The sequence below is a fragment of the Manacus candei genome, unplaced genomic scaffold (assembly GCF_025592945.1).
Source record: "Manacus candei isolate 608988 ecotype Guabito, Panama unplaced genomic scaffold, ASM2559294v1 h1tg000005l, whole genome shotgun sequence".
NCBI lineage: Eukaryota > Metazoa > Chordata > Aves > Passeriformes > Pipridae > Manacus > Manacus candei.
This window is the reverse complement of record NW_026138053.1, coordinates 14739111-14751677: the sequence shown is the minus strand read 5'-3', so window position 1 is coordinate 14751677 and position 12567 is coordinate 14739111. Positions and strand designations below refer to the sequence as shown.

Below are 12567 nucleotides of genomic sequence, written 5' to 3'. Positions count from 1 at the left end.
GGTGGGCAGGGCACACTGCCAGTATCCGTAACTGTTTCCAGCCAGTTTGGCTTAATCCGCCAGGTAAGTGTATGTGTAAACATCAGAACTACTGAAGTTTGATTTCCTGTGGACTTGAGTCTTATGATTGACCAGCTTTTAAAATTATTTTTGTTAACAAAATTCCACAAGACGTCCTCAGACGAGTGCAGGAGGAGACCACGGTCCTGCTTCCAGTCTTCTTCCATTCCAGAAACAAATGGATAAATAAAGACAGCAATATCATATCAACACCATTTCTTAGTGAAATTAAGATCAAAACCTCATCTTTTACTCTGATGTGATATAATTTTATTCCTCATATAAATGAAGATTTCCACCTATTTTTCTACTATGTCTGCAGTTTTTAGTGAATCAGAACAGCCACTAAAACCTAAGAACTCCATGGTGGGATCATCAACCACTTTCAAGATGACATAAACTACAAAAATTCCAAGAGAATTTTTTCTTCAATAATTCACCTTCCAAAGAACAACCCTCACTTTTTCTTAATATGATATCATTGACTTTGAAGTGCCTTTATACATACTCCTTGCCCTTTTAAGTTGTAATGATACCAGTACTCCATACAACCAAGCAGTGGACCTCTGGGTGACAGAGGATCTCAGTGGCAGTAAAAGCAAGAATGGTTGTCCTTAGGCCTGCAGGCACTAGCAAGGACTCCTTCCACTTATGGTTTAGAACCAAAGACTCTGAACAACAAGTTCTGGCAGATTTAGCTCCTATGTTTTAAAATATTATTTCTCTCAACTGCCTGAGGTCATGACCATTCTAGGAGAGCAATGAAAGTGGGTAGATTTTAACATGCCAGCCTATAACCTGGAATCTCCCATCATAAGAGTGTGGTAATACCTAGCTAGCAGTTGGCTAAAACAGACAGTTGAGAATGGTAACGTCTTGAACTGAACAGATAACTCTGCCAGAGACCACCTATCAGAGCTCTAAGCCTCAAAACTACCCGCACTTAACAGGTTAGGAAGCATCTGGGAGAAGACAAACCAGACTCTCCCCAAACCTCCGTAATCAGGCCTGTGTAGCTCACAGCCTAGCAAACAATTCCTTCGGCCCAGTGCTGCGTGGGTGAAAGAAACAAGTTTGACCTGCCTCACTGCTCTCTCCTTGGCCTGCCATCAGCACGTTGTTGAGCATGTAGCAGATCATGACCAGAGGCAATGCCCTCTTTCAACAGCCCAACAACACGTGCTGGGTTGAAAGCTGCCAACTGTAAAGCTGAGAATGGTGGTGCACTGAGGATTCCAGAGCTTACTGCTCTTCCACATAAGCGTACAGCAGAGTATCTCTCAGACTTTTGATAAACAAAATTTGCAGATCAAAGAGAACTAGCTAGGGGGGCATGAAGGCATTGTAGTAGCAGGAAGGCCTGTAGACATGGTTAGATACAGCTACCATAAATCCAGGTTGCCTTAGATTGGTTGTCTGCCCTCTTTTCCAATGAGAAGTGTTTTTCAGGAAGATTTTGAGAGCTGTCTGTATATCTGGGATTCTTGGTATCTACTAATCTCATATCATGTTATTGCATACATGCAGCAGCCTCACCTTGGAGGTCCCATGTCCAGCAATCTCAGAGCAAACACACTAGGCCCATATTGCATATGCAATGTAATTCCAGCAAAATCAACAGAGTACTCTACCACTCCTACAAAGTGTTGCATGAACACACCACACAATTACTTTGAGCATTTCCAGCAAGTTCTAAAAGTATCAGGCTTACTGTACTTGCATGATGCAACTGGTGCACCTTTTTCTGCATCAGAAAGAGAGTAGCCAAAGGGTGGGACAAAAAGTCACCAGAGCAGTACCACAGCCACGTGGCTGCTATACAGTGACCACAGTTTGGCTTTCACAACTAATACCCGTCTTCCTCCCTCCCTTGTGATGTGCAGCCACCACTTTCCAGCTGCTGCAAACCAAAGTCACCTCTGCCAAATGACAACTGCCAAGAACTTCCCCAGTAACAACTGCAACTGCTGAAGACAAGCTTCAGCCTCAGCATGAAAGAAAAGTATGAGCAATGGGCTTGCTAAGGTGAATTGCAGAACAGAGATTTAGCAACATAGGGCAAAAAATAACATTATATTCCATGACAACAGGGGGCATATATGCCGAAAGACCATAGAAAAAGTAAGAAGGACAGGGAGGCATCACAGTAGCACTTGTGGGTAGCAGCATAATTCTATTGGCATCAGCTGAATCATCTTATTTACACTATGTAAGAGAAAAATTGGGCTCTGCTTTTCATCTATGCTTTTATTACAATTAAACATCTTGGTTAGATGGATGATTTTCAGCTTCATGTCAATTAGACCCAGTAAATCCATAAACAAGGAACAAATTTGGATAAAATGGATGGGGTTTGCTATCACAGGGTGGTAAAGGGAAGGCAGCCCAACATAAGTAAGTCAAAGTCTGCGGTAATCCGTACACACCTGTTCCATACCCTTCTCCTTCTGGAATTACTTCCAGAGTGGCACTTCAGATATGGTAAAAACTTATTGTCAGATGACTGCTCCCACTGAAGTCTGCAAGGGAGATGTGACCATGAATAGAAAAATACACAGTAACCTTTCCAAAGCATGCCTGCAATTTCAGAGCTGTGCTTTCCCAGAGCTGAGCCTCCTTTTGCCAAGAAGGAAGCCTTTATCGTGGTTGCTGTACTGAAAAGTGAGATATATGTGAGAAAGGAATATACTTTTAGAGCTTTTGAAAATTATTTCAGTTGTGGTTTTAAACTTACACAGGACATAACTAACCCTTCTGTCTGAACTTACCCATTGTAGGAAGAACAGAGTCTTAATGAATGTTTAAAACCTGAGCAGTTTATGAGAGAAATTATATAACACAGTGTTGTACAAGCAGTGGATTAAGAAATGCTTTCATTTATTTCTGTCTTAGGAAGTTCCTAGGTCTACCTGTCAGCAGCAGGAGATATTCCCAGAAAATCAATTATACATGTAAGCAAAAATATTGTGGAGATTAAAGAACACATGAAAGAGCAAGCACAATTCTTCTTTCACAACATTGTGAATCAAAAGTAACTTCACTGAAGCCAATGAGTTACACTGATGTGAGTGAGAAAAGAACCAGCTCCATTGTCTGAAAATTACTCAGGCCACCCATGGAGTCCAATCACAGGAACTGCAGGCAGCTAATATTGCAGCATTTAATTCAGAAAGCCCAAGACTGAAAAGAGGAGACTGAAAAGAAAGGATCTGAATTTGGTTTTAATCAAAAAAAGCTGAAAAATAGAAGAAAAATGGTGAATTGAAAGGAAAAAAATTACTCCATTTCTAAAACAAAAAAAATCTCAAAAAAAAAAATTTGCATAGAAAAAAAAAAACAAATCTGTGTGCCTTTTCCTTTTTTTTTTAAACACCCTGCAGGTACCCAGTTAACAGTTGCTGAGCTGTATGCTTCCTCGGAGGAAAAACGTTATCTTCATTTTCCAAACAGCAGACACGTTTTGTGAGTTTTGCGTGTTACACCTACTCAGATCGAGTGCTACAGAATGTGTGTCTTACCTTTCCAGCACAGGTCACTGTAACACATGCTATCACATTTCTAGGTAGTAATGTACCTTCACTTTTCCCTGCTTTAGTATACTTCCTCTAAGTATGATTTATACTTCCACCCTCAGTTTTTCATCTGAGGTCAGTGAGTTTAGCTTTCCTAGCTCCTGTCACCTCCCCACTGGAGACAGCATTTCTGCCAGTAGTACTTACTGTCCGTAATAGAACAAAGGCTTGTTTCTGGAAAGCTGTCTGTTCACGAACCTCTTCCTGTCCCTTCTTCAGTTTTCTTTCAGTTTTTGTCTTCTCCATTTATCTCTCTCATCACATGCTGTCTCTTTCATCTATTTACACCTCACCTGCAGCATTACTCTCTCTATTGGTATTATTATCCTGATTATAACCCTCCAGAAGCTATTGAGGACCTGTAAAACAGCACATTGTGAGTTTAATCTGCTGCATTACAAACCACTACACTGATGCACCATGTCAGCATTATGACAAAACATCAAACCACATTAACACAGATGTGCCGAGTATGATCCACAGAACTCACAGAACACCATCTCTTTTTTTCTTTTCCAGGTCATTCTGTCTCCTCTTTTTCTTGTCTTCCACTTTATAGCTTCTTTCTTCTTTCTTATCACCTTTTCCTTTTCTGTCACTTTATTTTCTTCCTTCCCTAGCTTCCTTTACTGTCCACCTCACATTCCTCCACAAATTTTCTTTCCTCTGATGTTCCTGCACACAGGAGTATAAAGGAGGCAGTACTGCAGCTTTGTTAAATGTGTCCTTGGCTCTTTAGTAAACAAAGTTGCATCTGGCTGCATCTTTGGGATCTACAAACTGCGGGTCTAGAAAGCATTTCATTCCCAAAAGCTTAAACCAGAGAGCAACTTCTTGGTTCCCTAACCTCTAACATGGAGCACACCAGGAACAGCAGGAAGAAGCTTGAAATAATACCAGATTCTTTTCTTCACATGCACATATTTCCTTTTGCCTTGTGAGCTGAGGCTCTTAGCAACAAGAGCACTGTAGAACTGGGTAGTGACTTGATGATGTCAGAACAGCAGAAAATGGAAGAAAATGTACTTTGTAATGGCATACAATTGAAAGGCATGAAATTGGTGCCAAGCAGTGCAAAAACCAAACAAATTATTTCCCAACAATTCAACATGCAAAGGGTCAAAAAGCAATCTGTTTTTTAATGTTCTGACTGATAATTAAAATCAGCACAATTCCAGTAGAGAACAAAACAGTGCTTGTTGATACTTGTTATTTTTTGTGATAGCATCAGATTTTCAGGTAAAAAGACAGAGTGCATGGTTGGGATAGTATCACTCATCTGTATGCCAAAGAAGCTTCTAAGCCTCACTTAGCTCAGTCTAAACTTTGGCACATGCCATAGCAGCTGCACACCATTTAACTGTGCCTCTTTCAGCACACACCACAGCGTGGAAAGAATGGTTTATAAGGGTATTTTAATGGCAGATATACTAGCCTGAAAAGGTAAAGTACCTTCTTCAGACAACATAATTTCCTCTGAGTGTTTTGTCAATTTTTAAGATTTTGGCAAAAAAATTTCTATCATTTTTAGTGATTTTTGATTCTTCTGTTGATCCATGAAAGCCTTGAGGAAAAAAGGAAGGAAAATTACTTGGCAGCACAAGGAAACAATAAAACCTGGTGCACACTCACTTTATATATGTCTAAGTGATGTTGAAATCCATCAAAAAAAACCTGACTAAGGAAACAAGAAATCGTCTTCCATATAGTTCTCAAATATAGTACTCAATAATAGGAAGATCATGCTCAATAGAGTCAACTTTCAAACTTAAGATTTAAGACAACAATCCTGGTAAGAAACATACAAAAAGAGAAGAAACTACATTAAATACATCGGTGCTAAAATGCAGAAATAAAGCTTGCCTTTCAAATCAAGTGGGGAATTTTGTTTAGGTTTCTACTTCCAATTACACTATTCAACACCATACATTTTTGCTGATGAGTAACACTCACTCTGATTGACTTACTCAGCTATCTACAAATACTAGAAAAATACTGAATATAAAACCAAGAATAACTAAAAATAAGGAAAATACAAAAATAATCCTACTTGTATTTGTGATATATATGATATGCTAATTGTATATATATGAAAAAAAATGCTAAGGTGAAAGAATTCCACCATAAAAATGCAAATGTTTTAAGTGGGTTTGAAAAGTCACCTTGTAAATTGCATCAAACATACTGTCTAACTAAACAAATTGCAGAAAAATTGCTTTGTGATATACATGAATTAGAATATCTTGGTTGTGTTTGGGGGTTTTTTTTCAGTGTTTCCCACTTACTTTTATTTTGTTGTAAACATAGACATTTTTCTGTGATAACTCTACTGGGACTGCTTGAAGAGCCAACATTTCAGCACCTGTTCATTTGATTTGCTGAATAAGGGACATTACACATCTGGAGTGCCTCTGGCAATGTCCTCTTTTTCTATGTGGAAATTACGCCCCAGTGGAAACAGGAATCTCACTGCTGGAAGTGGAAAGTTTATGATTCAAGGTATCTTGAGCAGCAGTACCTGCACATATGCAGACAAGATGTTCTAGTCTAATGCCATGTTCTGCAGTGCACAAGTCAGGTGTTTTCTGGACACACTGTACCCCACACATGCACTAAGTGTTGGACTGGACTTCTCTGACTCACTGGGTATGCCAGACACATCATGCAGCAAGTCCATGGTGTTCAGAATTCAACAAATTTGATGCTCATGTATATAGGCCAAATGGGCACCAAACAAACTCTTCTATCTCAGGTTATCCTAGGGAAAAATACTGGAAGCCAGGTGCTGGAGCAGGTAATGCTCTAAACCTTGTGTAATTATTCTTTCTTTTAAAAAAATGCATATTCCAATAGATCTTAAAACAGGGACAGTCATTTCATCTGATTTTTGCATAGCATCTGTCCTAAAAAACTCCTTTATGTTGTAACAAGAAATAAATAATCTGGATGAGAACACTGTACTTCTTCCCCCCATCACCACTGTGGAAGTTAGAGGAATCAAGACTTCTCATTATCTGATTCCTAATTACAAAAATATATCACAAAAGGAGAAGGTAACGAACACAAGGCAGTAACTCTTCAGCTTCACTTTGAACAAACTTTTTTTCTCTTTGCATGTACAGTACTCTTTAAAGGTGATCGCAGTATACCTTACAAACAGTTCACCAAGTGAATAAAAAAAAAATATAAAAAATCAAGACTTATGAAAGCTCTTGGCTTGACTATTAGCTACTTAAGAATTGCTTGTGTTTACAATTGTACCAGTCCTCAAATAAAAAGGTACAATCAAGAAAACAACATATTTTTTCTTCAAAGTGTTCTAAAAAGAGTATAAAATCACTTTTAAGATCCCTCTTTGGAAATCATTTCTATTATTTATTTGACTTTGGTCAGTGGTAGTAAATTGGAAGCTGTCATAAAAACTCGTGTTTCCACATATGTAATATTTTTTTTCTTTTCAGTAATATATTAATCACAACTCAGCAAAATAATTAATATCATAACTAATTGTCTCATTATCACTGTTTAATTCACAGCCACGGGAATCGACCAGCTAACTCTCTTGATACCTTAACAATGCATTAAATTCACAGTAACTAATGCAAAGGATTTATAATTTCCTGACATTCATTAAAACTGTAATATAGGCAGGGACATTCTTTTCTTGTACTGTCAAACATAGAGAGAACAGTGTTACACATCACCTGTGGTTGATGAAAAAAATGTAAGTGAGGGGTATCTTGTTTTAAATTTTATGTTATCACATAATTAAAGACTGTTAAAGTACAGTGCAGAAGGCAAGTTATATTTGCCATAGCTGGACTTTTAACTGTGTCAGCTTTTTCTTAACAGGGTTTGCCGTGCTTGACACCTTACATATTTTTAACTAAGAGATGGAAGCAATAGAAGGACCTTCACATTTCAAAATTTTAATATTTTGTGTTGCAAGAATTATACACAAACATACAGAAATTAAAATAAATAAATGAGAAACCTTTGGCAGCACTTGCAAACTCTACAAAGAATTCAATTTATCTTCATTGAGAGCTAGTGGAGTCATTACATTCAATTGACTTTTATAGAACTTGGTTAAATCCCCAAACCTACAGCCATATCTGGCAGCATTCGCAAAACAATGGTCAATAAAAGACACATTTTTAAACACAACTGCATACAGAGAAGACAGAAGAAAAATGGGAGGAAAAGAAAATGAAAGACAGTGAGGAACAAAAACAGAACACATCTCATCTTCTCTTTTAATATGACCAGCCCCTTCTGGCTCCAGCATGTCATTAATTCAATGCTAGACCTTTAGAAACCTAAACAGCTCAGAGAACTGTCCTCACTTTTAACTCAAGAACCTGTCCTTACGTTGGAGGGTGTCAGTTCTGCTGCATTTTGTATGCTCAGAAAGAGAGGATGCAGAGAACACAGAAGGGCAAGACACCCTTTTCTCAAACCTAAGAATCCTGAGGGCTGAGCACTGAAATCCAGAACATGACCTGTGACAGCAACACCAGCCTCACAACTACCTGGTTTTCAATCTGAGAGGAAGAGCTGTGCACAGAAACAAGCTGATAGATGAGACCAGGCTACCTCCCTGCAAAAGCAATGGCCAGTTTTCTGACAGCAGGAATCCAGGAAAGGCTAAACGAATGTCCATTTCTCCTCATCCTCCTTACAGATGCTTATGTGGAAAGCTCAGGAAAACCCCAGTCAAAAAGCATCAGTGAATATGTAGATGACTTCTACATTCTAACCTCTGAGTACCCTGCAAATTTCATTTAACACTACAGATCTGAAGATATATTTCCAGGAGATTAATATCAGACTTCAAGTCTATTTTTAGGAATGCTTTTTAAAAAGGCCTTATTTTTACAGGCTGAGTGGCCTGAGGCACCCAAAGGACCTCTACAACACTCAGTAGTTTTGAGTAAAACAGCAGTCTCTTTCTCCTGGTCTTTTGAATAGACAGAAGAGCATTATTTTATATTATGTTACAGGAACTGCTCCCTGAACATGCTACCCAGTAATTACAAGTGGCATTATGTAATTTTGGTTCTGTCTGCTGCTAAAATTCTTGCTTCATAAAAGCACACTCAGAATGCACCCAAACTGTTACCAAACCTTGTGTCATCAAAGCCACGCTCACCAGCCCTCCATATATGCTCTCAGATGTAGCAGGTTAAAGAAACATCTGCTAGCATCATGGCTCATGCCTATTAGAGAAAACATTTTCCCTAAAAATTGGTACTTTGATTCTATATTCATACATGGTATTTAGACCCAAACAAATTTTTAAAAACAACCTCTTCCCCCACTTCCAAAGACTATATGCAGAAAACAACATTGCCAACAAGAGGGAAATGTTTAAATAGTAGGAGGGAAGGATACCTTATGTATTGAGTTATTGTAAACTCACAACCACTTTGCTGTCTGTCACTGAAAATTAAAGTGAATGTGAATGTGGAAAAAAAAAATAAATTTTTTTAGGATTTTTAGTATGGAATAAGTCTCATGATTTGGAGAATTTGGTTCCACTTTTTTGACTATTTAGCAAAAGCATTGGTTTAAGTGTTTGCAAGTGCTGTATCTTTGTGTCTAAATGAGACATAATTTACAATTTATATACAAGCGCCATTATACCAAGAAGCACAGCACTAACTCCAACACAAATATTACAGCTGTTATTGATTACAAATACAAATCAGGACTTCTAAGATTACATTCGTATAATTCTGATGACTCATACGAAAGTGAAACTGCATTGGGCCCAAAGTAATTGAAAGTACCTGCTGCTAAAAGGGACAAATTTTGCCAGATTGGCTCTGATAACATCCTAATTCTGCCTTCAAGTGAGATCAGCCAGTAGCTTATATATTTATCAGCTGCCTGCTTCATCGTGTCACTCAGCTGATTCCAAATGGTCTAGTCCACTGATTTAATTAAAAATTCCTTTCCTTCCCAAACACAAAAGTTTTTACAACACTCATGATAATGTTACTCTTAGAGTCTTCCAGATGCAGCTTGCATTTCTAACATTAAAAGGGTAGCAGCAGGTTTTTCTTTGGAACATTGTCTCACAAGCAGTACATGGAAAAAATACTACACCTATTTTTTCCTATTTAAGAGCTTCAGAGTTGAACAACAGTGATCAAGTATTTAGAGTAAGTGTAGTTTATTTCTCCTTCAGTAAAGAAGTTCAAAGCTAACTTCATGCAACAGTAGCAGAGGTACCAGAGGCAGCCTCTGTAATTACTGCACTTGCATCACCTTCTGACAAATGACTTTTCAGACCAAGTGCACTGCTTCCTCCCAAACGTGCAGGTCACACACTCACTTGTACTATTGTTGATTTGCAGACTGGAGAGCAGGATCCAGCACTAGTCCTCACAGTAGTCCTGTACTTCACCTGCTTCATGTTACTTAGCTAACATGACCATGTTGTGCTAAACTTGGGGAGAGTCACTGCTTTTCACATTAACTTTCACATGGATGTCTGATGCTGAGATGAAGAATTCTCAAGGCACTTCATGGATCAAGATCAATCGCGGAGCACACGGCACAGCTGAAGGAGTAGGAGCAACTGCTTGATTCATGACTGTTACAGCTTCAGACTCAAGTCTACCATGTCCAAGAACATCATATCAAGCGAGCAGGGAGTTGCCACGATGAAAAAACACAAATACACTTATGTCCTACTGAGAAAAGGCATAATTAGCAGTGTTATGCTGCAAGTGGGATCTTCATGAGCTCTGCTCAATTTTCACCAAGGAAAAAAAAAATCCACAAACCCTTATTCCAACTAGGTTGCAGATTGTTGCTTCAGTCTTTAGTTATTTTAACCTGTCTTACCAAACTGACTCTCCCCTCAAGCCTTGCAATCTTCTGTGTTTACCACTTGAAAGCTAAATCCCTTACTCTAGCAGCATTAACAATGAGTTAGATGACTTCAAGCACTTGTTGTAGGAATTTATGAGGCAAACTCACTGATCAGCTTTTTAGACTCCTTGAATGTCAGCAACTTTGCTTTACATCCAAGGATTTCTCAGATCCTCAATTTTCTACTCCAAGGAAGAGGTATTTCCCTGCATGTATCATTCTTATTTTTTCCTCTTGTTTTTAAATAACTTACATAGCAAAAGAAAACCCCCAAAAACAAAAACAACCAAACAGAAACTTCCAACTTCACTGGTTTTAGGTCAGTTTCTCTTTAATTTCACCAAATAGCTTTACAGAAGAATTTTGCATTGGAAGGAGAAGTATGTACATACAGAAGAAATAACATGAAAAGGAGATAAGAAGTTGAAGGTTTTTATGTCACTCCTTGCCACTGTTTTCAGGATTGTTTCTTGGAATAAAATGCCTAATAAAAAGCAGTTCTTTAACATTTATGGTAGGGAAAATATAAGAGCAAAGGAAAGATCTTGAAAAATCTTGAAAAACCAACTTAAATAAAACATTTGCTAGCTACAGCCAATGTGGCAACGTGGGCTAAATTCTACATCAATGACATTATTTTCACTGAAGAAAGTACAAGTGGGGAAAAGATCACCACAGTCAAAATTAATACTTAAATTGTCTATGGAACTTACTGGCTTATTTTAACATAGTAGTTTATGTCCTGAAAGGGACTGTGGTACTTTCTTCCTCTTCTGTCATTGAGAGACATCCATCTCTATTGTCCCTACTTATTAGTTTTATGTAGCTAATTAAGTGGAAATCAAAATGAATTTTTAAAATTCATGCATCATCAACAGAACTATTAACTAAAACCTTGTTGCTCCAAAATGTCAACAACGATTAGGTAGTGAAATATTGTTTGTGAGGTTACTCATTTGGGTGGAAGACAAGCTTACCATGGTAATATTGTTTTTAATAGTCTCTGCTTAAAACAACTGCAAAATTATATGTTACACTGATGTAAAGAAAAAAACCATAATCTGTAGAACTACAAGGCGTGAATCAGAAAGATTCACTTCAGATCCTAAGATGACAAAGGATAGCTAGAACACGGATCATTTAATTGCATGTTACACAATAACCACTGGAACCCACAACTGGCACATTTTTGTTAAAAATGAGAAACATTCAGCTTCCAAGGCCAGTAGGGATACAAAAAGTCCAATTTGCTTAGAACGAATAAGAAGGGAAAAAACAGCCCTCAAAACCATGGCAGGCAGATGCAGAATTGCAATGTGTTTGATCTATTCTGTTTGTGCACTTGAGGTACAAGTGCTCAGCTGTCATGCTTCATATGTGTGACAACTCAGCCTATAAAGCACTGGTGTCAAACCGCTCCATAAAGTTCCAGAGTTCATTACTCCTGATTCATCAGCCAAAAGGATGGCCTTGCTCCCTGGCAATAATTTAAGAACAGTGATGAACAAACTCTTTCCTAATCATAAAATGCAATATCTTACTCTTTCTAGCAAACAGATATCTCATCTGAGATTAGTCCGGTGGCTGAATCATCGCTATCTCTCAACAAAGAGCGGATGCTGACAGGGACACAAAGAGTGCTGATCTGTTGCTCCACGCTTCTTACTGAAATAAAAAGCTAAAGTATTGGAATGAATGAAAACAGGAGTCACGACAGGCACTGAAGTGTTAATATCCTTCATTTTATGCATTATAGAAAATTACAACTGCATGCAAGCATACGTACCTGGGTCGGTGTTATGCCTGCGCACGCTGGCAAATTGATGCAGGAATCTGTACGTGCCAGAGGAGCCACATGACAGACACATGCTGCGGCACGCATGTCTCGGTTTACAGGTGAATTAGGGCAGTTCGACCTCGTCTAGCAGACCGCAGCCCCTGCAGGGCCCTGGGAGCGCCAGCTCTTGCCCACACTCGCGGTCGCGCTCCCGCACGGAGGAGTTCGGAGCTCCGGGACCGCGCTCGCAGGAGCGCGGAGCACACCCGGCACACG

The 12567-nt window shown here is 38.7% G+C and overlaps 1 protein-coding gene across 1 annotated transcript in view; it reads right to left on the bottom strand.

The window, feature by feature from the left end:
• Positions 1-12506, bottom strand: part of TLCD4 (TLC domain containing 4) — a 41499-nt gene extending 28993 nt beyond the window's left edge. The window contains exon 1 of the mRNA XM_051799316.1: positions 12301-12506. The gene's annotated coding sequence lies outside the window, so the exon portion shown is untranslated. The remainder of the gene's footprint in view (positions 1-12300) is intronic.
• Between the last annotated feature and the right edge of the window lie 61 nt (positions 12507-12567).